At 37.0% G+C, this 23,603-nt stretch overlaps 26 non-coding genes across 26 annotated transcripts; all 26 read left to right on the forward strand.

The window, feature by feature from the left end:
- Nucleotides 1-311: 311 nt before the first annotated feature.
- On the forward strand, nt 312-393 carry TRNAL-AAG (transfer RNA leucine (anticodon AAG)). The gene has a single exon. It is a non-coding gene; the product is annotated as a tRNA-Leu (tRNA).
- A 411-nt stretch (nt 394-804) lies between these two features.
- On the forward strand, nt 805-886 carry TRNAL-UAG (transfer RNA leucine (anticodon UAG)). Its single transcript has one exon. It is a non-coding gene; the product is annotated as a tRNA-Leu (tRNA).
- Nucleotides 887-1,623: 737 nt separating this feature from the next.
- On the forward strand, nt 1,624-1,705 carry TRNAL-AAG (transfer RNA leucine (anticodon AAG)). The gene has a single exon. It is a non-coding gene; the product is annotated as a tRNA-Leu (tRNA).
- A 411-nt stretch (nt 1,706-2,116) lies between these two features.
- Nucleotides 2,117-2,198, forward strand: TRNAL-UAG (transfer RNA leucine (anticodon UAG)). The gene has a single exon. It is a non-coding gene; the product is annotated as a tRNA-Leu (tRNA).
- Nucleotides 2,199-4,250: 2,052 nt separating this feature from the next.
- Nucleotides 4,251-4,332, forward strand: TRNAL-AAG (transfer RNA leucine (anticodon AAG)). The gene has a single exon. It is a non-coding gene; the product is annotated as a tRNA-Leu (tRNA).
- Nucleotides 4,333-5,512: 1,180 nt separating this feature from the next.
- TRNAL-AAG (transfer RNA leucine (anticodon AAG)) lies at nt 5,513-5,594 on the forward strand. The gene has a single exon. It is a non-coding gene; the product is annotated as a tRNA-Leu (tRNA).
- An 864-nt stretch (nt 5,595-6,458) lies between these two features.
- On the forward strand, nt 6,459-6,540 carry TRNAL-UAG (transfer RNA leucine (anticodon UAG)). The gene has a single exon. It is a non-coding gene; the product is annotated as a tRNA-Leu (tRNA).
- Nucleotides 6,541-7,277: 737 nt separating this feature from the next.
- Nucleotides 7,278-7,359, forward strand: TRNAL-AAG (transfer RNA leucine (anticodon AAG)). The gene has a single exon. It is a non-coding gene; the product is annotated as a tRNA-Leu (tRNA).
- A 410-nt stretch (nt 7,360-7,769) lies between these two features.
- TRNAL-UAG (transfer RNA leucine (anticodon UAG)) lies at nt 7,770-7,851 on the forward strand. Its single transcript has one exon. It is a non-coding gene; the product is annotated as a tRNA-Leu (tRNA).
- Nucleotides 7,852-8,588: 737 nt separating this feature from the next.
- TRNAL-AAG (transfer RNA leucine (anticodon AAG)) lies at nt 8,589-8,670 on the forward strand. Its single transcript has one exon. It is a non-coding gene; the product is annotated as a tRNA-Leu (tRNA).
- Nucleotides 8,671-9,081: 411 nt separating this feature from the next.
- Nucleotides 9,082-9,163, forward strand: TRNAL-UAG (transfer RNA leucine (anticodon UAG)). Its single transcript has one exon. It is a non-coding gene; the product is annotated as a tRNA-Leu (tRNA).
- A 737-nt stretch (nt 9,164-9,900) lies between these two features.
- TRNAL-AAG (transfer RNA leucine (anticodon AAG)) lies at nt 9,901-9,982 on the forward strand. Its single transcript has one exon. It is a non-coding gene; the product is annotated as a tRNA-Leu (tRNA).
- A 1,233-nt stretch (nt 9,983-11,215) lies between these two features.
- Nucleotides 11,216-11,297, forward strand: TRNAL-AAG (transfer RNA leucine (anticodon AAG)). Its single transcript has one exon. It is a non-coding gene; the product is annotated as a tRNA-Leu (tRNA).
- Nucleotides 11,298-12,477: 1,180 nt separating this feature from the next.
- Nucleotides 12,478-12,559, forward strand: TRNAL-AAG (transfer RNA leucine (anticodon AAG)). Its single transcript has one exon. It is a non-coding gene; the product is annotated as a tRNA-Leu (tRNA).
- An 861-nt stretch (nt 12,560-13,420) lies between these two features.
- Nucleotides 13,421-13,502, forward strand: TRNAL-UAG (transfer RNA leucine (anticodon UAG)). Its single transcript has one exon. It is a non-coding gene; the product is annotated as a tRNA-Leu (tRNA).
- A 737-nt stretch (nt 13,503-14,239) lies between these two features.
- On the forward strand, nt 14,240-14,321 carry TRNAL-AAG (transfer RNA leucine (anticodon AAG)). Its single transcript has one exon. It is a non-coding gene; the product is annotated as a tRNA-Leu (tRNA).
- A 410-nt stretch (nt 14,322-14,731) lies between these two features.
- TRNAL-UAG (transfer RNA leucine (anticodon UAG)) lies at nt 14,732-14,813 on the forward strand. Its single transcript has one exon. It is a non-coding gene; the product is annotated as a tRNA-Leu (tRNA).
- A 736-nt stretch (nt 14,814-15,549) lies between these two features.
- On the forward strand, nt 15,550-15,631 carry TRNAL-AAG (transfer RNA leucine (anticodon AAG)). The gene has a single exon. It is a non-coding gene; the product is annotated as a tRNA-Leu (tRNA).
- A 746-nt stretch (nt 15,632-16,377) lies between these two features.
- TRNAL-UAG (transfer RNA leucine (anticodon UAG)) lies at nt 16,378-16,459 on the forward strand. Its single transcript has one exon. It is a non-coding gene; the product is annotated as a tRNA-Leu (tRNA).
- Nucleotides 16,460-17,688: 1,229 nt separating this feature from the next.
- On the forward strand, nt 17,689-17,770 carry TRNAL-UAG (transfer RNA leucine (anticodon UAG)). The gene has a single exon. It is a non-coding gene; the product is annotated as a tRNA-Leu (tRNA).
- A 737-nt stretch (nt 17,771-18,507) lies between these two features.
- TRNAL-AAG (transfer RNA leucine (anticodon AAG)) lies at nt 18,508-18,589 on the forward strand. The gene has a single exon. It is a non-coding gene; the product is annotated as a tRNA-Leu (tRNA).
- Nucleotides 18,590-19,000: 411 nt separating this feature from the next.
- TRNAL-UAG (transfer RNA leucine (anticodon UAG)) lies at nt 19,001-19,082 on the forward strand. Its single transcript has one exon. It is a non-coding gene; the product is annotated as a tRNA-Leu (tRNA).
- Nucleotides 19,083-20,311: 1,229 nt separating this feature from the next.
- Nucleotides 20,312-20,393, forward strand: TRNAL-UAG (transfer RNA leucine (anticodon UAG)). The gene has a single exon. It is a non-coding gene; the product is annotated as a tRNA-Leu (tRNA).
- A 737-nt stretch (nt 20,394-21,130) lies between these two features.
- TRNAL-AAG (transfer RNA leucine (anticodon AAG)) lies at nt 21,131-21,212 on the forward strand. Its single transcript has one exon. It is a non-coding gene; the product is annotated as a tRNA-Leu (tRNA).
- Nucleotides 21,213-21,623: 411 nt separating this feature from the next.
- TRNAL-UAG (transfer RNA leucine (anticodon UAG)) lies at nt 21,624-21,705 on the forward strand. Its single transcript has one exon. It is a non-coding gene; the product is annotated as a tRNA-Leu (tRNA).
- A 1,229-nt stretch (nt 21,706-22,934) lies between these two features.
- On the forward strand, nt 22,935-23,016 carry TRNAL-UAG (transfer RNA leucine (anticodon UAG)). The gene has a single exon. It is a non-coding gene; the product is annotated as a tRNA-Leu (tRNA).
- Nucleotides 23,017-23,603: the final 587 nt, after the last annotated feature.

Below are 23,603 nucleotides of genomic sequence, written 5' to 3' on the forward strand. Positions count from 1 at the left end.
GTTTTGGAGTTAGGCATTGGAAGGAAAAGAATTAAGGATAGGCTGCAGGTATGTTCAGTGTTAGAGTTAGGGGCTCGATGTTGAAAGTTAGAAGGCTAACCTAGCAAGTGTCAGAATTGTGAGCATTGAGATGTCCCTAATATTGCAATGACCACCAGAAACCCAAGCACCAGTATCACGTACCTAACCCTAACCATATGTGAATGCTCTAATAAATCTCAATATGTTTTTTTACTTCATATAAAGTGAACAAAACACATTTAAATAAACATTTGATAGATCTTTGAGCCACATGAACACTGCACCCATGAGGTAGCATGGCCGAGCGGTCTAAGGCGCTGGATTAAGGCTCCAGTCTCTTCGGAGGCGTGGGTTCAAATCCCACTGCTGCCATATTTATTATTGATATATATTGTTAGAGGTTGATGTTTTCATTGTTCTTTCCACAATAATGCAATTCAATTTAAAAATAAGTGTTCATCATCACATTGTTATAACAGCTAATTTCTTTCTTTGCTAACTTCCCAAAGCTGCCATATAAATTTTTCAAAGAAAATGTCAGTGATTGGTTTCAAAGTGGTAAACTCGACTAAAATGCAAATTAATTAAAAATTAACCATTTCTCATCTAGATTGCATGGCAACCAATATTCTTTAAATAAAAATTCTCACTTATGTTAAGAGCATCTAAAATGCTTAACATAAAAAAGATTTTTACGTATTTCTTTACTACAACAACAACATTTTCTGTAATTTCTAGTTCTAGATTCCAGACTGTGAGAAACTATGAGTTACCTTTAAGTGTGGTAGCATGGCCGAGCGGTCTAAGGCGCTGGATTTAGGCTCCAGTCTCTTCGGAGGCGTGGGTTCAAATCCCACTGCTGCCATAATTATTTTCCAAAAACAAAATCAGTTATTTTCTCTTAAAGTTCAAATTCTATCTGGTGTATGATAGTTGCTGGGACAATTCAACAACAGAGTTCAAAAAAGTTTATCATATCTACTAGATACTTTTCAAAAATATTTCTAAAGACTGTAGAGACTTAAAAATTAACTTGAAGTGATTACAATTGGATGCATTGGGCATCCTGGCATTCGGGAAGCTGCAAGTCAGGAAACTGATAGCAGAATCCCAAACACTGGTAAAACGACTGATTTTGGAACTCTGTCCTATGTGTAGGGGATGTTATGGTTCAATGGCAGGGGGTGGGGTAATGGTTAGGCACTTAGAAGGGAGGTTAAGAGTTTGGAACTATAGGAGTATGTTTAAGGTTATGCTGCAGATAGGAAGGGTCATGGTAAGATACTAAGAGGTTTTGGAGTTAGGCATTGGAAGGAAAAGAATTAAGGATAGGCTGCAGGTATGTTCAGTGTTAGAGTTAAGGGCTCGATGTTGAAAGTTAGAAGGCTAACCTAGCAAGTGTCAGAATTGTGAGCATTGAGATGTCCCTAATATTGCAATGACCACCAGAAACCCAAGCACCAGTATCACGTACCTAACCCTAACCATATGTGAATGCTCTAATAAATCTCAATATGTTTTTTTACTTCATATAAAGTGAACAAAACACATTTAAATAAACATTTGATAGATCTTTGAGCCACATGAACACTGCACCCATGAGGTAGCATGGCCGAGCGGTCTAAGGCGCTGGATTAAGGCTCCAGTCTCTTCGGAGGCGTGGGTTCAAATCCCACTGCTGCCATATTTATTATTGATATATATTGTTAGAGGTTGATGTTTTCATTGTTCTTTCCACAATAATGCAATTCAATTAAAAAATAAGTGTTCATCATCACATTGTTATAACAGCTAATTTCTTTCTTTGCTAACTTCCCAAAGCTGCCATGTAAATTTTTCAAAGAAAATGTCAGTGATTGGTTTCAAAGTGGTAAACTCGACTAAAATGCAAATTAATTAAAAATTAACCATTTCTCATCTAGATTGCATGGCAACCAATATTCTTTAAATAAAAATTCTCACTTATGTTAAGAGCATCTAAAATGCTTAACATAAAAAAGATTTTTACATATTTCTTTACTACAACAACAACATTTTCTGTAATTTCTAGTTCTAGATTCCAGACTGTGAGAAACTATGAGTTACCTTTAAGTGTGGTAGCATGGCCGAGCGGTCTAAGGCGCTGGATTTAGGCTCCAGTCTCTTCGGAGGCGTGGGTTCAAATCCCACTGCTGCCATAATTATTTTCCAAAAACAAAATCAGTTATTTTCTCTTAAAGTTCAAATTCTATCTGGTGTATGATAGTTGCTGGGACAATTCAACAACAGAGTTCAAAAAAGTTTATCATATCTACTAGATACTTTTCAAAAATATTTCTAAAGACTGTAGAGACATAAAAATTAACTTGAAGTGATTACAATTGGATGCATTGGGCATCCTGGCATTCGGGAAGCTGCAAGTCAGGAAACTGATAGCAGAATCCCAAACACTGGTAAAACGACTGATTTTGGAACTCTGTCCTATGTGTAGGGGATGTTATGGTTCAATGGCAGGGGGTGGGGTAATGGTTAGGCACTAAGAAGGGAGGTTAAGAGTTTGGAACTATAGGAGTATGTTTAAGGTTATGCTGCAGATAGGAAGGGTCATGGTAAGATACTAAGAGGTTTTGGGGTTAGGCATTGGAAGGAAAAGAATTAAGGATAGGCTGCAGGTATGTTCAGTGTTAGAGTTAGGGGCTCGATGTTGAAAGTTAGAAGGCTAACCTAGCAAGTGTCAGAATTGTGAGCATTGAGATGTCCCTAATATTGCAATGACCACCAGAAACCCAAGCACCAGTATCACGTACCTAACCCTAACCATATGTGAATGCTCTAATAAATCTCAATATGTTTTTTTACTTCATATAAAGTGAACAAAACACATTTAAATAATCATTTGATAGATCTTTGAGCCACATGAACACTGCACCCATGAGGTAGCATGGCCGAGCGGTCTAAGGCGCTGGATTAAGGCTCCAGTCTCTTCGGAGGCGTGGGTTCAAATCACACTGCTGCCATATTTATAATTTATATATATTGTTAGAGGTTGATGTTTTCATTGTTCTTTCCACAATAATGCAATTCAATTAAAAAATAAGTGTTCATCGTCACATTGTTATAACAGCTAATTTCTTTCTTTGCTAACTTCCCAAAGCTGCCATATAAATTTTTCAAAGAAAATGTCAGTGATTGGTTTCAAAGTGGTAAACTCGACTAAAATGCAAATTAATTAAAAGTTAACCATTTCTCATCTAGATTGCATGGCAACCAATATTCTTTAAAAAAAAATCTTTTCTTACTGATGTTAAGAGCATCTAAAATGCTTAACATAAAACAGATTTTTACGTATTTCTTTACTACAACAACAACATTTTCTGTAATTCTAGTTCTAGATTCCAGACTGTGAGAAACTATGAGTTACCTTTAAGTGTGGTAGCATGGCCGAGCGGTCTAAGGCGCTGGATTTAGGCTCCAGTCTCTTCGGAGGAGTGGGTTCAAATCCCACTGCTGCCGTAATTATTTTCCAAAAACAAAATCAGTTATTTTCTCTTAAAGTTCAAATTCTATCTGGTGTATGATAGTTGCTGGGACAATTCAACAACAGAGTTCAAAAAAGCTTATAATATCTACTAAATACTTTTCAAAAATATTTCTAAAGACTGTAGAGACATAAAAATTAACTTGAAGTGATTACAATTGGATGCATTGGGCATCCTGGCATTCGGGAAGATGCAAGTCAGGAAACTGATAGCAGAATCCCAAACACTGGTAAAACGACTGATTTTGGAACTCTGTCCTATGTGTAGGGGATGTTATGGTTCAATGGCAGGGGGTGGGGTAATGGTTAGGCACTAAGAAGGGAGGTTAAGAGTTTGGAACTATAGGAGTATGTTTAAGGTTATGCTGCAGATAGGAAAGGTCATGGTAAGATACTAAGAGGTTTTGGGGTTAGGCATTGGAAGGAAAAGAATTAAGGATAGGCTGCAGGTATGTTCAGTGTTAGAGTTAGGGGCTCGATGTTGAAAGTTAGAAGGCTAACCTAGCAAGTGTCAGAATTGTGGGCATTGAGATGTCCCTAATATTGCAATGACCACCAGAAACCCAAGCACCAGTATCACGTACCTAACCCTAACCATATGTGAATGCTCTAATAAATCTCAATATGTTTTTTTACTTCATATAAAGTGAACAAAACACATTTAAATAATCATTTGATAGATCTTTGAGCCACATGAACACTGCACCCATGAGGTAGCATGGCCGAGTGGTCTAAGGCGCTGGATTAAGGCTCCAGTCTCTTCGGAGGCGTGGGTTCAAATCCCACTGCTGCCATAATTATTTTCCAAACACAAAATCAGTTATTTTCTCTTAAAGTTCAAATTCTATCTGGTAGTTGCTGGGACAATTCAACAACAGAGTTCAAAAAAGTTTATCATATCTACTAGATACTTTTCAAAAATATTTCTAAGGACTGTAGAGACATAAAAATTAACTTGAAGTGATTACAATTGGATGCATTGGGCATCCTGGCATTCGGGAAGCTGCAAGTCAGGAAACTGATAGCAGAATCCCAAACACTGGTAAAACGACTGATTTTAAGCGGTCTAAGGCGCTGGATTAAGGCTCCAGTCTCTTTGGAGGCGTGGGTTCAAATCCCACTGCTGCCATATTTATTATTGATATATATTGTTAGAGGTTGATGTTTTCATTGTTCTTTCCACAATAATGCAATTCAATTAAAAAATAAGTGTTCATCATCACATTGTTATAACAGCTAATTATTTTCCAAAAACAAAATCAGTTATTTTCTCTTAAATTTCAAATTCTATCTGGTGTATGATAGTTGCTGGGACAATTCAACAACAGAGTTCAAAAAAGTTTATCATATCTACTAGATACTTTTCAAAAATATTTCTAAAGACTGTAGAGACATAAAAATTAACTTGAAGTGATTACAATTGGATGCATTGGGCATCCTGGCATTCGGTAAGCTGCAAGTCAGGAAACTGATAGCAGAATCCCAAACACTGGTAAAACGACTGATTTTGGAACTCTGTCCTATGTGTAGGGGATGTTATGGTTCAATGGCAGGGGGTGGGGTAATGGTTAGGCACTAAGAAGGGAGGTTAAGAGTTTGGAACTATAGGAGTATTTTTAAGGTTATGCTGCAGATAGGAAGGGTCATGGTAAGATACTAAGAGATTTTGGAGTTAGGCATTGGAAGGAAAAGAATTAAGGATAGGCTGCAGGTATGTTCAGTGTTAGAGTTAGGGGCTCGATGTTGAAAGTTAGAAGGCTAACCTAGCAAGTGTCAGAATTGTGAGCATTGAGATGTCCCTAATATTGCAATGACCACCAGAAACCCAAGCACCAGTATCACGTACCTAACCCTAACCATATGTGAATGCTCTAATAAATCTCAATATGTTTTTTTACTTCATATAAAGTGAACAAAACACATTTAAATAATAATTTGATAGATCTTTGAGCCACATGAATACTGCACCCATGAGGTAGCATGGCCGAGCGGTCTAAGGTGCTGGATTAAGGCTCCAGTCTCTTCGGAGGCGTGGGTTCAAATCCCACTGCTGCCATATTTATTATTGATATATAATACCTTTAAGTGTGGTAGCATGGCCGAGCGGTCTAAGGCGCTGGAGTTAGGCTCCAGTCTCTTCGCAGGCGTGGGTTCAAATCCCACTGCTGCCATAATTATTTTCCAAACACAATATCAGTTATTTTCTCTTAAAGTTCAAATTCTATCTGGTAGTTGCTGGGACAATTCAACAACAGAGTTCAAAAAAGTTTATCATATCTACTAGATACTTTTCAAAAATATTTCTAAGGACTGTAGAGACATAAAAATTAACTTGAAGTGATTACAATTGGATGCATTGGGCATCCTGGCATTCGGGAAGCTGCAAGTCAGGAAACTGATAGCAGAATCCCAAACACTGGTAAAACGACTGATTTTAAGCGGTCTAAGGTGCTGGATTAAGGCTCCAGTCTCTTTGGAGGCGTGGGTTCAAATCCCACTGCTGCCATATTTATTATTGATATATATTGTTAGAGGTTGATGTTTTCATTGTTCTTTCCACAATAATGCAATTCAATTAAAAAATAAGTGTTCATCATCACATTGTTATAACAGCTAATTTCTTTCTTTGCTAACTTCCCAAAGCTGCCATATAAATTTTTCAAAGAAAATGTCAGTGATTGGTTTCAAAGTGGTAAACTCGACTAAAATGCAAATTAATTAAAAATTAACCATTTCTCATCTAGATTGCATGGCAACCAATATTCCTTAAAAAAAAATTCTCACTTATGTTAAGAGCATCTAAAATGCTTAACATAAAACAGATTTTTACGTATTTCTTTACTACAACAACAACAACATTTTCTGTAATTTCTAGTTCTAGATTCCAGACTGTGAGAAACTATGAGTTACCTTTAAGTGTGGTAGTATGGCCGAGCGGTCTAAGGCGCTGGATTTAGGCTCCAGTCTCTTCGGAGGCGTGGGTTCAAATCCCACTGCTGCCATAATTATTTTCCAAAAACAAAATCAGTTATTTTCTCTTAAATTTCAAATTCTATCTGGTGTATGATAGTTGCTGGGACAATTCAACAACAGAGTTCAAAAAAGTTTATCATATCTACTAGATACTTTTCAAAAATATTTCTAAAGACTGTAGAGACATAAAAATTAACTTGAAGTGATTACAATTGGATGCATTGGGCATCCTGGCATTCGGTAAGCTGCAAGTCAGGAAACTGATAGCAGAATCCCAAACACTGGTAAAACGACTGATTTTGGAACTCTGTCCTATGTGTAGGGGATGTTATGGTTCAATGGCAGGGGGTGGGGTAATGGTTAGGCACTAAGAAGGGAGGTTAAGAGTTTGGAACTATAGGAGTATGTTTAAGGTTATGCTGCAGATAGGAAGGGTCATGGTAAGATACTAAGAGGTTTTGGAGTTAGGAATTGGAAGGAAAAGAATTAAGGATAGGCTGCAGGTATGTTCAGTGTTAGAGTTAGGGGCTCGATGTTGAAAGTTAGAAGGCTAACCTAGCAAGTGTCAGAATTGTGAGCATTAAGATGTCCCTAATATTGCAATGACCACCAGAAACCCAAGCACCAGTATCACGTACCTAACCCTAACCATATGTGAATGCTCTAATAAATCTCAATATGTTTTTTTACTTCATATAAAGTGAACAAAACACATTTAAATAATCATTTGATAGATCTTTGAGCCACATGAACACTGCACCCATGAGGTAGCATGGCCGAGCGGTCTAAGGCGCTGGATTAAGGCTCCAGTCTCTTCGGAGGCGTGGGTTCAAATCCCACTGCTGCCATATTTATTATTGATATATATTGTTAGAGGTTGATGTTTTCATTGTTATTTCCACAATAATGCAATTCAATTAGAAAAAAAGTGTTCATCATCACATTGTTATAACAGCTAATTTCTTTCTTTGCTAACTTCCCAAAGCTGTCATATAAATTTTTCAAAGAAAATGTCAGTGATTGGTTTCAAAGTGGTAAACTCGACTAAAATGCAAATTAATTAAAAATTAACCATTTCTCATCTAGATTGCATGGCAACCAATATTCTTTAAAAAAAAATTCTCACTTATGTTAAGAGCATCTAAAATGCTTAACATAAAACATATTTTTACATATTTCTTTACTACAACAACAACATTTTCTGTAATTCTAGTTCTAGATTCCAGACTGTGAGAAACTATGACTTACCTTTAAGTGTGGTAGCATGGCCGAGCGGTCTAAGGCGCTGGATTTAGGCTCCAGTCTCTTCGGAGGCGTGGGTTCAAATCCCACTGCTGCCATAATTATTTTCCAAAAACAAAATCAGTTATTTTCTCTTAAAGTTCAAATTCTATCTGGTGTATGATAGTTGCTGGGACAATTCAACAACAGAGTTCAAAAAAGTTTATCATATCTACTAGATACTTTTCAAAAATATTTCTAAAGACTGTAGAGACTTAAAAATTAACTTGAAGTGATTACAATTGGATGCATTGGGCATCCTGGCATTCGGGAAGCTGCAAGTCAGGCAACTGATAGCAGAATCCCAAACACTGGTAAAACGACTGATTTTGGAACTCTGTCCTATGTGTAGGGGATGTTATGGTTCAATGGCAGGGGGTGGGGTAATGGTTAGGCACTTAGAAGGGAGGTTAAGAGTTTGGAACTATAGGAGTATGTTTAAGGTTATGCTGCAGATAGGAAGGGTCATGGTAAGATACTAAGAGGTTTTGGAGTTAGGCATTGGAAGGAAAAGAATTAAGGATAGGCTGCAGGTATGTTCAGTGTTAGAGTTAGGGGCTCGATGTTGAAAGTTAGAAGGCTAACCTAGCAAGTGTCAGAATTGTGAGCATTGAGATGTCCCTAATATTGCAATGACCACCAGAAACCCAAGCACCAGTATCACGTACCTAACCCTAACCATATGTGAATGCTCTAATAAATCTCAATATGTTTTTTTACTTCATATAAAGTGAACAAAACACATTTAAATAAACATTTGATAGATCTTTGAGCCACATGAACACTGCACCCATGAGGTAGCATGGCCGAGCGGTCTAAGGCGCTGGATTAAGGCTCCAGTCTCTTCGGAGGCGTGGGTTCAAATCCCACTGCTGCCATATTTATTATTGATATATATTGTTAGAGGTTGATGTTTTCATTGTTCTTTCCACAATAATGCAATTCAATTAAAAAATAAGTGTTCATCATCACATTGTTATAACAGCTAATTTCTTTCTTTGCTAACTTCCCAAAGCTGCCATGTAAATTTTTCAAAGAAAATGTCAGTGATTGGTTTCAAAGTGGTAAACTCGACTAAAATGCAAATTAATTAAAAATTAACCATTTCTCATCTAGATTGCATGGCAACCAATATTCTTTAAATAAAAATTCTCACTTATGTTAAGAGCATCTAAAATGCTTAACATAAAAAAGATTTTTACATATTTCTTTACTACAACAACAACATTTTCTGTAATTTCTAGTTCTAGATTCCAGACTGTGAGAAACTATGAATTACCTTTAAGTGTGGTAGCATGGCCGAGCGGTCTAAGGCGCTGGATTTAGGCTCCAGTCTCTTCGGAGGCGTGGGTTCAAATCCCACTGCTGCCATAATTATTTTCCAAAAACAAAATCAGTTATTTTCTCTTAAAGTTCAAATTCTATCTGGTGTATGATAGTTGCTGGGACAATTCAACAACAGAGTTCAAAAAAGTTTATCATATCTACTAGATACTTTTCAAAAATATTTCTAAAGACTGTAGAGACATAAAAATTAACTTGAAGTGATTACAATTGGATGCATTGGGCATCCTGGCATTCGGGAAGCTGCAAGTCAGGAAACTGATAGCAGAATCCCAAACACTGGTAAAACGACTGATTTTGGAACTCTGTCCTATGTGTAGGGGATGTTATGGTTCAATGGCAGGGGGTGGGGTAATGGTTAGGCACTAAGAAGGGAGGTTAAGAGTTTGGAACTATAGGAGTATGTTTAAGGTTATGCTGCAGATAGGAAGGGTCATGGTAAGATACTAAGAGGTTTTGGGGTTAGGCATTGGAAGGAAAAGAATTAAGGATAGGCTGCAGGTATGTTCAGTGTTAGAGTTAGGGGCTCGATGTTGAAAGTTAGAAGGCTAACCTAGCAAGTGTCAGAATTGTGAGCATTGAGATGTCCCTAATATTGCAATGACCACCAGAAACCCAAGCACCAGTATCACGTATCTAACCCTAACCATATGTGAATGCTCTAATAAATCTCAATATGTTTTTTTACTTCATATAAAGTGAACAAAACACATTTAAATAATCATTTGATAGATCTTTGAGCCACATGAACACTGCACCCATGAGGTAGCATGGCCGAGCGGTCTAAGGCGCTGGATTAAGGCTCCAGTCTCTTCGGAGGCGTGGGTTCAAATCCCACTGCTGCCATATTTATAATTTATATATATTGTTAGAGGTTGATGTTTTCATTGTTCTTTCCACAATAATGCAATTCAATTAAAAAATAAGTGTTCATCGTCACATTGTTATAACAGCTAATTTCTTTCTTTGCTAACTTCCCAAAGCTGCCATATAAATTTTTCAAAGAAAATGTCAGTGATTGGTTTCAAAGTGGTAAACTCGACTAAAATGCAAATTAATTAAAAGTTAACCATTTCTCATCTAGATTGCATGGCAACCAATATTCTTTAAAAAAAAATCTTTTCTTACTGATGTTAAGAGCATCTAAAATGCTTAACATAAAACAGATTTTTACGTATTTCTTTACTACAACAACAACATTTTCTGTAATTCTAGTTCTAGATTCCAGACTGTGAGAAACTATGAGTTACCTTTAAGTGTGGTAGCATGGCCGAGCGGTCTAAGGCGCTGGATTTAGGCTCCAGTCTCTTCGGAGGAGTGGGTTCAAATCCCACTGCTGCCGTAATTATTTTCCAAAAACAAAATCAGTTATTTTCTCTTAAAGTTCAAATTCTATCTGGTGTATGATAGTTGCTGGGACAATTCAACAACAGAGTTCAAAAAAGCTTATAATATCTACTAAATACTTTTCAAAAATATTTCTAAAGACTGTAGAGACATAAAAATTAACTTGAAGTGATTACAATTGGATGCATTGGGCATCCTGGCATTCGGGAAGATGCAAGTCAGGAAACTGATAGCAGAATCCCAAACACTGGTAAAACGACTGATTTTGGAACTCTGTCCTATGTGTAGGGGATGTTATGGTTCAATGGCAGGGGGTGGGGTAATGGTTAGGCACTAAGAAGGGAGGTTAAGAGTTTGGAACTATAGGAGTATGTTTAAGGTTATGCTGCAGATAGGAAAGGTCATGGTAAGATACTAAGAGGTTTTGGGGTTAGGCATTGGAAGGAAAAGAATTAAGGATAGGCTGCAGGTATGTTCAGTGTTAGAGTTAGGGGCTCGATGTTGAAAGTTAGAAGGCTAACCTAGCAAGTGTCAGAATTGTGGGCATTGAGATGTCCCTAATATTGCAATGACCACCAGAAACCCAAGCACCAGTATCACGTACCTAACCCTAACCATATGTGAATGCTCTAATAAATCTCAATATGTTTTTTTACTTCATATAAAGTGAACAAAACACATTTAAATAATCATTTGATAGATCTTTGAGCCACATGAACACTGCACCCATGAGGTAGCATGGCCGAGTGGTCTAAGGCGCTGGATTAAGGCTCCAGTCTCTTCGGAGGCGTGGGTTCAAATCCCACTGCTGCCATAATTATTTTCCAAACACAAAATCAGTTATTTTCTCTTAAAGTTCAAATTCTATCTGGTAGTTGCTGGGACAATTCAACAACAGAGTTCAAAAAAGTTTATCATATCTACTAGATACTTTTCAAAAATATTTCTAAGGACTGTAGAGACATAAAAATTAACTTGAAGTGATTACAATTGGATGCATTGGGCATCCTGGCATTCGGGAAGCTGCAAGTCAGGAAACTGATAGCAGAATCCCAAACACTGGTAAAACGACTGATTTTAAGCGGTCTAAGGCGCTGGATTAAGGCTCCAGTCTCTTTGGAGGCGTGGGTTCAAATCCCACTGCTGCCATATTTATTATTGATATATATTGTTAGAGGTTGATGTTTTCATTGTTCTTTCCACAATAATGCAATTCAATTAAAAAATAAGTGTTCATCATCACATTGTTATAACAGCTAATTATTTTCCAAAAACAAAATCAGTTATTTTCTCTTAAATTTCAAATTCTATCTGGTGTATGATAGTTGCTGGGACAATTCAACAACAGAGTTCAAAAAAGTTTATCATATCTACTAGATACTTTTCAAAAATATTTCTAAAGACTGTAGAGACATAAAAATTAACTTGAAGTGATTACAATTGGATGCATTGGGCATCCTGGCATTCGGTAAGCTGCAAGTCAGGAAACTGATAGCAGAATCCCAAACACTGGTAAAACGACTGATTTTGGAACTCTGTCCTATGTGTAGGGGATGTTATGGTTCAATGGCAGGGGGTGGGGTAATGGTTAGGCACTAAGAAGGGAGGTTAAGAGTTTGGAACTATAGGAGTATTTTTAAGGTTATGCTGCAGATAGGAAGGGTCATGGTAAGATACTAAGAGATTTTGGAGTTAGGCATTGGAAGGAAAAGAATTAAGGATAGGCTGCAGGTATGTTCAGTGTTAGAGTTAGGGGCTCGATGTTGAAAGTTAGAAGGCTAACCTAGCAAGTGTCAGAATTGTGAGCATTGAGATGTCCCTAATATTGCAATGACCACCAGAAACCCAAGCACCAGTATCACGTACCTAACCCTAACCATATGTGAATGCTCTAATAAATCTCAATATGTTTTTTTACTTCATATAAAGTGAACAAAACACATTTAAATAATAATTTGATAGATCTTTGAGCCACATGAATACTGCACCCATGAGGTAGCATGGCCGAGCGGTCTAAGGTGCTGGATTAAGGCTCCAGTCTCTTCGGAGGCGTGGGTTCAAATCCCACTGCTGCCATATTTATTATTGATATATAATACCTTTAAGTGTGGTAGCATGGCCGAGCGGTCTAAGGCGCTGGAGTTAGGCTCCAGTCTCTTCGCAGGCGTGGGTTCAAATCCCACTGCTGCCATAATTATTTTCCAAACACAATATCAGTTATTTTCTCTTAAAGTTCAAATTCTATCTGGTAGTTGCTGGGACAATTCAACAACAGAGTTCAAAAAAGTTTATCATATCTACTAGATACTTTTCAAAAATATTTCTAAGGACTGTAGAGACATAAAAATTAACTTGAAGTGATTACAATTGGATGCATTGGGCATCCTGGCATTCGGGAAGCTGCAAGTCAGGAAACTGATAGCAGAATCCCAAACACTGGTAAAACGACTGATTTTAAGCGGTCTAAGGTGCTGGATTAAGGCTCCAGTCTCTTTGGAGGCGTGGGTTCAAATCCCACTGCTGCCATATTTATTATTGATATATATTGTTAGAGGTTGATGTTTTCATTGTTCTTTCCACAATAATGCAATTCAATTAAAAAATAAGTGTTCATCATCACATTGTTATAACAGCTAATTTCTTTCTTTGCTAACTTCCCAAAGCTGCCATATAAATTTTTCAAAGAAAATGTCAGTGATTGGTTTCAAAGTGGTAAACTCGACTAAAATGCAAATTAATTAAAAATTAACCATTTCTCATCTAGATTGCATGGCAACCAATATTCCTTAAAAAAAAATTCTCACTTATGTTAAGAGCATCTAAAATGCTTAACATAAAACAGATTTTTACGTATTTCTTTACTACAACAACAACATTTTCTGTAATTTCTAGTTCTAGATTCCAGACTGTGAGAAACTATGAGTTACCTTTAAGTGTGGTAGTATGGCCGAGCGGTCTAAGGCGCTGGATTTAGGCTCCAGTCTCTTCGGAGGCGTGGGTTCAAATCCCACTGCTGCCATAATTATTTTCCAAAAACAAAATCAGTTATTTTCTCTTAAATTTCAAATTCTATCTGGTGTATGATAGTTGCTGGGACAATTCAACAACAGAGTTCAAAAAAGTTTATCATATCTACTAGATACTTTTCAAAAATATTTCTAAAGACTGTAGAGACATAAAAATTAACTTGAAGTGATTACAATTGGATGCATTGGGCATCCTGGCATTCGGTAAGCTGCAAGTCAGGAAACTGATAGCAGAATCCCAAACACTGGTAAAACGACTGATTTTGGAACTCTGTCCTATGTGTAGGGGATGTTATGGTTCAATGGCAGGGGGTGGGGTAATGGTTAGGCACTAAGAAGGGAGGTTAAGAGTTTGGAACTATAGGAGTATGTTTAAGGTTATGCTGCAGATAGGAAGGGTCATGGTAAGATACTAAGAGGTTTTGGAGTTAGGAATTGGAAGGAAAAGAATTAAGGATAGGCTGCAGGTATGTTCAGTGTTAGAGTTAGGGGCTCGATGTTGAAAGTTAGAAGGCTAACCTAGCAAGTGTCAGAATTGTGAGCATTAAGATGTCCCTAATATTGCAATGACCACCAGAAACCCAAGCACCAGTATCACGTACCTAACCCTAACCATATGTGAATGCTCTAATAAATCTCAATATGTTTTTTTACTTCATATAAAGTGAACAAAACACATTTAAATAATCATTTGATAGATCTTTGAGCCACATGAACACTGCACCCATGAGGTAGCATGGCCGAGCGGTCTAAGGCGCTGGATTAAGGCTCCAGTCTCTTCGGAGGCGTGGGTTCAAATCCCACTGCTGCCATATTTATTATTGATATATATTGTTAGAGGTTGATGTTTTCATTGTTATTTCCACAATAATGCAATTCAATTAGAAAAAAAGTGTTCATCATCACATTGTTATAACAGCTAATTTCTTTCTTTGCTAACTTCCCAAAGCTGCCATATAAATTTTTCAAAGAAAATGTCAGTGATTGGTTTCAAAGTGGTAAACTCGACTAAAATGCAAATTAATTAAAAATTAACCATTTCTCATCTAGATTGCATGGCAACCAATATTCTTTAAAAAAAAATTCTCACTTATGTTAAGAGCATCTAAAATGCTTAACATAAAACATATTTTTACGTATTTCTTTACTACAACAACAACATTTTCTGTAATTCTAGTTCTAGATTCCAGACTGTGAGAAACTATGACTTACTTTTAAGTGTGGTAGCATGGCCGAGCGGTCTAAGGCGCTGGATTTAGGCTCCAGTCTCTTCGGAGGCGTGGGTTCAAATCCCACTGCTGTCATAATTATTTTCCAAAAACAAAATCAGTTATTTTCTCTTAAAGTTCAAATTCTATCTGGTGTATGATAGTTGCTGGGACAATTCAACAACAGAGTTCAAAAAAGTTTATCATATCTACTAGATACTTTTCAAAAATATTTCTAAAGACTGTAGAGACATAAAAATTAACTTGAAGTGATTACAATTGGATGCATTGGGCATCCTGGCATTCGGGAAGCTGCAAGTCAGGAAACTGATAGCAGAATCCCAAACACTGGTAAAACGACTGATTTTGGAACTCTGTCCTATGTGTAGGGGATGTTATGGTTCAATGGCAGGGGGTGGGGTAATGGTTAGGCACTAAGAAGGGAGGTTAAGAGTTTGGAACTATAGGAGTATGTTTAAGGTTATGCTGCAGATAGGAAGGGTCATGGTAAGATACTAAGAGATTTTGGAGTTAGGCATTGGAAGGAAAAGAATTAAGGATAGGCTGCAGGTATGTTCAGTGTTAGAGTTAGGGGCTCGATGTTGAAAGTTAGAAGGCTAACCTAGCAAGTGTCAGAATTGTGAGCATTGAGATGTCCCTAATATTGCAATGACCACCAGAAACCCAAGCACCAGTATCACGTACCTAACCCTAACCATATGTGAATGCTCTAATAAATCTCAATATTTTTTTTACTTCATATAAAGTGAACAAAACACATTTAAATAATCATTTGATAGATCTTTGAGCCACATGAACACTGCACCCATGAGGTAGCATGGCCGAGCGGTCTAAGGTGCTGGATTAAGGCTCCAGTCTCTTCGGAGGCGTGGGTTCAAATCCCACTGCTGCCATAATTATTTTCCAAACACAAAATCAGTTATTTTCTCTTAAAGTTCAAATTCTATCTGGTAGTTGCTGGGACAATTCAACAACAGAGTTCAAAAAAGTTTATCATATCTACTAGATACTTTTCAAAAATATTTCTAAGGACTGTAGAGACATAAAAATTAACTTGAAGTGATTACAATTGGATGCATTGGGCATCCTGGCATTCGGGAAGCTGCAAGTCAGGAAACTGATAGCAGAATCCCAAACACTGGTAAAACGACTGATTTTAAGCGGTCTAAGGCGCTGGATTAAGGCTCCAGTCTCTTTGGAGGCGTGGGTTCAAATCCCACTGCTGCCATATTTATTATTGATATATATTGTTAGAGGTTGATGTTTTCATTGTTCTTTCCACAATAATGCAATTCAATTAAAAAATAAGTGTTCATCATCACATTGTTATAACAGCTAATTTCTTTCTTTGCTAACTTCCCAAAGCTGCCATATAAATTTTTCAAAGAAAATGTCAGTGATTGGTTTCAAAGTGGTAAACTCGACTAAAATGCAAATTAATTAAAAATTAACCATTTCTCATCTAGATTGCATGGCAACCAATATTCTTTAAAAAAAAATTCTCACTTATGTTAAGAGCATCTAAAATGCTTAACATAAAACAGATTTTTACGTATTTCTTTACTACAACAACAACATTTTCTGTAATTTCTAGTTCTAGATTCCAGACTGTGAGAAACTATGAGTTACCTTTAAGTGTGGTAGCATGGCCGAGCGGTCTAAGGCGCTGGATTTAGGCTCCAGTCTCTCCGGAGGCGTGGGTTCAAATCCCACTGCTGCCATAATTATTTTCCAAAAACAAAATCAGTTATTTTCTCTTAAAGTTCAAATTCTATCTGGTGTATGATAGTTGCTGGGACAATTCAACAACAGAGTTCAAAAAAGTTTATCATATCTACTAGATACTTTTCAAAAATATTTCTAAAGACTGTACAGACATAAAAATTAACTTGAAGTGATTACAATTGGATGCATTGGGCATCCTGGCATTCGGTAAGCTGCAAGTCAGGAAACTGATAGCAGAATCCCAAGCACTGGTAAAACGACTGATTTTGGAACTCTGTCCTATGTGTAGGGGATGTTATGGTTCAATGGCAGGGGGTGGGGTAATGGTTAGGCACTAAGAAGGGAGGTTAAGAGTTTGGAACTATAGGAGTATGTTTAAGGTTATGCTGCAGATAGGAAGGGTCATGGTAAGATACTAAGAGGTTTTGGAGTTAGGCATTGGAAGGAAAAGAATTAAGGATAGGCTGCAGGTATGTTCAGTGTTAGAGTTAGGGGCTCGATGTTGAAAGTTAGAAGGCTAACCTAGCAAGTGTCAGAATTGTGAGCATTAAGATGTCCCTAATATTGCAATGACCACCAGAAACCCAAGCACCAGTATCACGTACCTAACCCTAACCATATGTGAATGCTCTAATAAATCTCAATATGTTTTTTTACTTCATATAAAGTGAACAAAACACATTTAAATAATCATTTGATAGATCTTTGAGCCACATGAACACTGCACCCATGAGGTAGCATGGCCGAGCGGTCTAAGGCGCTGGATTAAGGCTCCAGTCTCTTCGGAGGCGTGGGTTCAAATCCCACTGCAGCCATATTTATTATTGATATATATTGTTAGAGGTTGAGGTTTTCATTGTTATTTCCACAATAATGCAATTCAATTAGAAAAAAAGTGTTCATCATCACATTGTTATAACAGCTAATTTCTTTCTTTGCTAACTTCCCAAAGCTGCCATATAAATTTTTCAAAGAAAATGTCAGTGATTGGTTTCAAAGTGGTAAACTCGACTAAAATGCAAATTAATTAAAAATTAACCATTTCTCATCTAGATTGCATGGCAACCAATATTCTTTAAAAAAAAATTCTCACTTATGTTAAGAGCATCTAAAATGCTTAACATAAAACATATTTTTACGTATTTCTTTACTACAACAACAACATTTTCTGTAATTCTAGTTATAGATTCCAGACTGTGAGAAACTATGACTTACCTTTAAGTGTGGTAGCATGGCCGAGCGGTCTAAGGTGCTGGATTTAGGCTCCAGTCTCTTCGGAGGCGTGGGTTCAAATCCCACTGCTGCCATAATTATTTTCCAAAAACAAAATCAGTTATTTTCTCTTAAAGTTCAAATTCTATCTGGTGTATGATAGTTTCTGGGACAATTCAACAACAGAGTTCAAAAAAGTTTATCATATCTACTAGATACTTTTCAAAAATATTTCTAAAGACTGTAGAGACATAAAAATTAACTTGAAGTGATTACAATTGGATGCATTGGGCATCCTGGCATTCGGGAAGCTGCAAGTCAGGAAACTGATAGCAGAATCCCAAACACTGGTAAAACGACTGATTTTGGAACTCTGTCCTATGTGTAGGGGATGTTATGGTTCAATGGCAGGGGGTGGGGTAATGGTTAGGCACTAAGAAGGGAGGTTAAGAGTTTGGAACTATAGGAGTATGTTTAAGGTTATGCTGCAGATAGGAAGGGTCATGGTAAGATACTAAGAGATTTTGGAGTTAGGCATTGGAAGGAAAAGAATTAAGGATAGGCTGCAGGTATGTTCAGTGTTAGAGTTAGGGGCTCGATGTTGAAAGTTAGAAGGCTAACCTAGCAAGTGTCAGAATTGTGAGCATTGAGATGTCCCTAATATTGCAATGACCACCAGAAACCCAAGCACCAGTATCACGTACCTAACCCTAACCATATGTGAATGCTCTAATAAATCTCAATATGTTTTTTTACTTCATATAAAGTGAACAAAACACATTTAAATAATCATTTGATAGATCTTTGAGCCACATGAACACTGCACCCATGAGGTAGCATGGCCGAGCGGTCTAAGGCGCTGGATTAAGGCTCCAGTCTCTTTGGAGGCGTGGGTTCAAATCCCACTGCTGCCATATTTATTATTGATATATATTGTTAGAGGTTGATGTTTTCATTGTTCTTTCCACAATAATGCAATTCAATTAAAAAATAAGTGTTCATCATCACATTGTTATAACAGCTAATTTCTTTCTTTGCTAACTTCCCAAAGCTGCCATATAAATTTTTCAAAGAAAATGTCAGTGATTGGTTTCAAAGTGGTAAACTCGACTAAAATGCAAATTAATTAAAAATTAACCATTTCTCATCTAGATTGCATGGCAACCAATATTCTTTAAAAAAAAATTCTCACTTATGTTAAGAGCATCTAAAATGCTTAACATAAAACAGATTTTTACGTATTTCTTTACTACAACAACAACATTTTCTGTAATTTCTAGTTCTAGATTCCAGACTGTGAGAAACTATGAGTTACCTTTAAGTGTGGTAGCATGGCCGAGCGGTCTAAGGCGCTGGATTTAGGCTCCAGTCACTTCGGAGGCGTGGGTTCAAATCCCACTGCTGCCATAATTATTTTCCAAAAACAAAATCAGTTATTTTCTCTTAAAGTTCAAATTCTATCTGGTGTATGATAGTTGCTGGGACAATTCAACAACAGAGTTCAAAAAAGTTTATCATATCTACTAGATACTTTTCAAAAATATTTCTAAAGACTGTACAGACATAAAAATTAACTTGAAGTGATTACAATTGGATGCATTGGGCATCCTGGCATTCGGTAAGCTGCAAGTCAGGAAACTGATAGCAGAATCCCAAGCACTGGTAAAACGACTGATTTTGGAACTCTGTCCTATGTGTAGGGGATGTTATGGTTCAATGGCAGGGGGTGGGGTAATGGTTAGGCACTAAGAAGGGAGGTTAAGAGTTTGGAACTATAGGAGTATGTTTAAGGTTATGCTGCAGATAGGAAGGGTCATGGTAAGATACTAAGAGGTTTTGGAGTTAGGCATTGGAAGGAAAAGAATTAAGGATAGGCTGCAGGTATGTTCAGTGTTAGAGTTAGGGGCTCGATGTTGAAAGTTAGAAGGCTAACCTAGCAAGTGTCAGAATTGTGAGCATTAAGATGTCCCTAATATTGCAATGACCACCAGAAACCCAAGCACCAGTATCACGTACCTAACCCTAACCATATGTGAATGCTCTAATAAATCTCAATATGTTTTTTTACTTCATATAAAGTGAACAAAACACATTTAAATAATCATTTGATAGATCTTTGAGCCACATGAACACTGCACCCATGAGGTAGCATGGCCGAGCGGTCTAAGGCGCTGGATTAAGGCTCCAGTCTCTTCGGAGGCGTGGGTTCAAATCCCACTGCAGCCATATTTATTATTGATATATATTGTTAGAGGTTGATGTTTTCATTGTTATTTCCACAATAATGCAATTCAATTAGAAAAAAAGTGTTCATCATCACATTGTTATAACAGCTAATTTCTTTCTTTGCTAACTTCCCAAAGCTGCCATATAAATTTTTCAAAGAAAATGTCAGTGATTGGTTTCAAAGTGGTAAACTCGACTAAAATGCAAATTAATTAAAAATTAACCATTTCTCATCTAGATTGCATGGCAACCAATATTCTTTAAAAAAAAATTCTCACTTATGTTAAGAGCATCTAAAATGCTTAACATAAAACATATTTTTACGTATTTCTTTACTACAACAACAACATTTTCTGTAATTCTAGTTCTAGATTCCAGACTGTGAGAAACTATGACTTACCTTTAAGTGTGGTAGCATGGCCGAGCGGTCTAAGGCACTGGATTTAGGCTCCAGTCTCTTCGGAGGCGTGGGTTCAAATCCCACTGCTGCCATAATTATTTTCCAAAAACAAAATCAGTTATTTTCTCTTAAAGTTCAAATTCTATCTGGTGTATGATAGTTTCTGGGACAATTCAACAACAGAGTTCAAAAAAGTTTATCATATCTACTAGATACTTTTCAAAAATATTTCTAAAGACTGTAGAGACATAAAAATTAACTTGAAGTGATTACAATTGGATGCATTGGGCATCCTGGCATTCGGGAAGCTGCAAGTCAGGAAACTGATAGCAGAATCCCAAACACTGGTAAAACGACTGATTTTGGAACTCAATCCTATGTGTAGGGGATGTTATGGTTCAATGGCAGGGGGTGGGGTAATGGTTAGGCACTAAGAAGGGAGGTTAAGAGTTTGGAACTATAGGAGTATGTTTAAGGTTATGCTGCAGATAGGAAGGGTCATGGTAAGATACTAAGAGATTTTGGAGTTAGGCATTGGAAGGAAAAGAATTAAGGATAGGCTGCAGGTATGTTCAGTGTTAGAGTTAGGGGCTCGATGTTGAAAGTTAGAAGGCTAACCTAGCAAGTGTCAGAATTGTGAGCATTGAGATGTCCCTAATATTGCAATGACCACCAGAAACCCAAGCACCAGTATCACGTACCTAACCCTAACCATATGTGAATGCTCTAATAAATCTCAATATGTTTTTTTACTTCATATAAAGTGAACAAAACACATTTAAATAATCATTTGATAGATCTTTGAGCCACATGAACACTGCACCCATGAGGTAGCATGGCCGATTGGTCTAAGGCGCTGGATTAAGGCTCCAGTCTCTTTGGAGGCGTGGGTTCAAATCCCACTGCTGCCATATTTATTATTGATATATATTGTTAGAGGTTGATGTTTTCATTGTTCTTTCCACAATAATGCAATTCAATTAAAAAATAAGTGTTCATCATCACATTGTTATAACAGCTAATTTCTTTCTTTGCTAACTTCCCAAAGCTGCCATATAAATTTTTCAAAGAAAATGTCAGTGATTGGTTTCAAAGTGGTAAACTCGACTAAAATGCAAATTAATTAAAAATTAACCATTTCTCATCTAGATTGCATGGCAACCAATATTCTTTAAAAAAAAATTCTCACTTATGTTAAGAGCATCTAAAATGCTTAACATAAAACAGATTTTTACATATTTCTTTACTACAACAATAACATTTTCTGTAATTTCTAGTTCTAGATTCCAGACTGTGAGAAACTATGAGTTACCTTTAAGTGTGGTAGCATGGCCGAGCGGTCTAAGGCGCTGGATTTAGGCTCCAGTCTCTTCGGAGGCGTGGGTTCAAATCCCACTGCTGCCATAATTATTTTCCAAAAACAAAATCAGTTATTTTCTCTTAAAGTTCAAATTCTATCTGGTGTATGATAGTTGCTGGGACAATTCAACAACAGAGTTCAAAAAAGTTTATCATATCTTCTAGATACTTTTCAAAAATATTTCTAAAGACTGTAGAGACATAAAAATTAACTTGAAGTGATTACAATTGGATGCATTGGGCATCCTGGCATTCGGTAAGCTGCAAGTCAGGAAACTGATAGCAGAATCCCAAACACTGGTAAAACGACTGATTTTGGAACTCTGTCCTATGTGTAGGGGATGTTATGGTTCAATGGCAGGGGGTGGGGTAATGGTTAGGCACTAAGAAGGGAGGTTAAGAGTTTGGAACTATAGGAGTATGTTTAAGGTTATGCTGCAGATAGGAAGGGTCATGGTAAGATACCAAGAGGTTTTGGAGTTAGGCATTGGAAGGAAAAGAATTAAGGATAGGCTGCAGGTATGTTCAGTGTTAGAGTTATGGGCTCGATGTTGAAAGTTAGAAGGCTAACCTAGCAAGTGTCAGAATTGTGAGCATTGAGATGTCCCTAATATTGCAATGACCACCAGAAACCCAAGCACCAGTATCACGTACCTAACCCTAACCATATGTGAATGCTCTAATAAATCTCAATATGTTTTTTTACTTCATATAAAGTGAACAAAACACATTTAAATAATCATTTGATAGATCTTTGAGCCACATGAACACTGCACCCATGAGGTAGCATGGCCGAGCGGTCTAAGGCGCTGGATTAAGGCTCCAGTCTCTTCGGAGGCGTGGGTTCAAATCCCACTGCAGCCATATTTATTATTGATATATATTGTTAGAGGTTGATGTTTTCATTGTTATTTCCACAATAATGCAATTCAATTAGAAAAAAAGTGTTCATCATCACATTGTTATAACAGCTAATTTCTTTCTTTGCTAACTTCCCAAAGCTGTCATATAAATTTTTCAAAGAAAATGTCAGTGATTGGTTTCAAAGTGGTAAACTCGACTAAAATGCAAATTAATTAAAAATTAACCATTTCTCATCTAGATTGCATGGCAACCAATATTCTTTAAAAAAAAATTCTCACTTATGTTAAGAGCATCTAAAATGCTTAACATAAAACATATTTTTACATATTTCTTTACTACAACAACAACATTTTCTGTAATTCTAGTTCTAGATTCCAGACTGTGAGAAACTATGGCTTACCTTTAAGTGTGGTAGCATGGCCGAGCGGTCTAAGGCGCTGGATTTAGGCTCCAGTCTCTTCGGAGGCGTGGGTTCAAATCCCACTGCTGCCATAATTATTTTCCAAAAACAAAATCAGTTATTTTCTCTTAAAGTTCAAATTCTATCTGGTGTATGATAGTTGCTGGGACAATTCAACAACAGAGTTCAAAAAAGTTTATCATATCTACTAGATACTTTTCAAAAATATTTCTAAAGACTGTAGAGACATAAAAATTAACTTGAAGTGATTACAATTGGATGCATTGGGCATCCTGGCATTCGGTAAGCTGCAAGTCAGGAAACTGATAGCAGAATCCCAAACACTGGTAAAACGACTGATTTTGGAACTCTGTCCTATGTGTAGGGGATGTTATGGTTCAATGGCAAGGGGTGGGGTAATGGTTAGGCACTAAGAAGGGAGGTTAAGTCTCTTCGGAGGCGTGGGTTCAAATCCCACTGCTGCCATATTTATTATTGATATATATTGTTAGAGGTTGATGTTTTCATTGTTCGTTCCACAATAATGCAATTCAATTAAAAAATAAGTGTTCATCATCACATTGGGCCTTATTTTGGTTCATTCTTTCTGACAAAATCCTTCTTAGATGGGCAAAACCATGTGCACTGCAGGTGGGGCAGATGTAACATGTGCAGAGAG

This window comes from Crinia signifera, unplaced genomic scaffold (genome assembly GCF_055691185.1).
Source record: "Crinia signifera unplaced genomic scaffold, ASM5569118v1 HAP2_SCAFFOLD_130, whole genome shotgun sequence".
NCBI classification, from domain to species: Eukaryota; Metazoa; Chordata; class Amphibia; order Anura; family Myobatrachidae; genus Crinia; species Crinia signifera.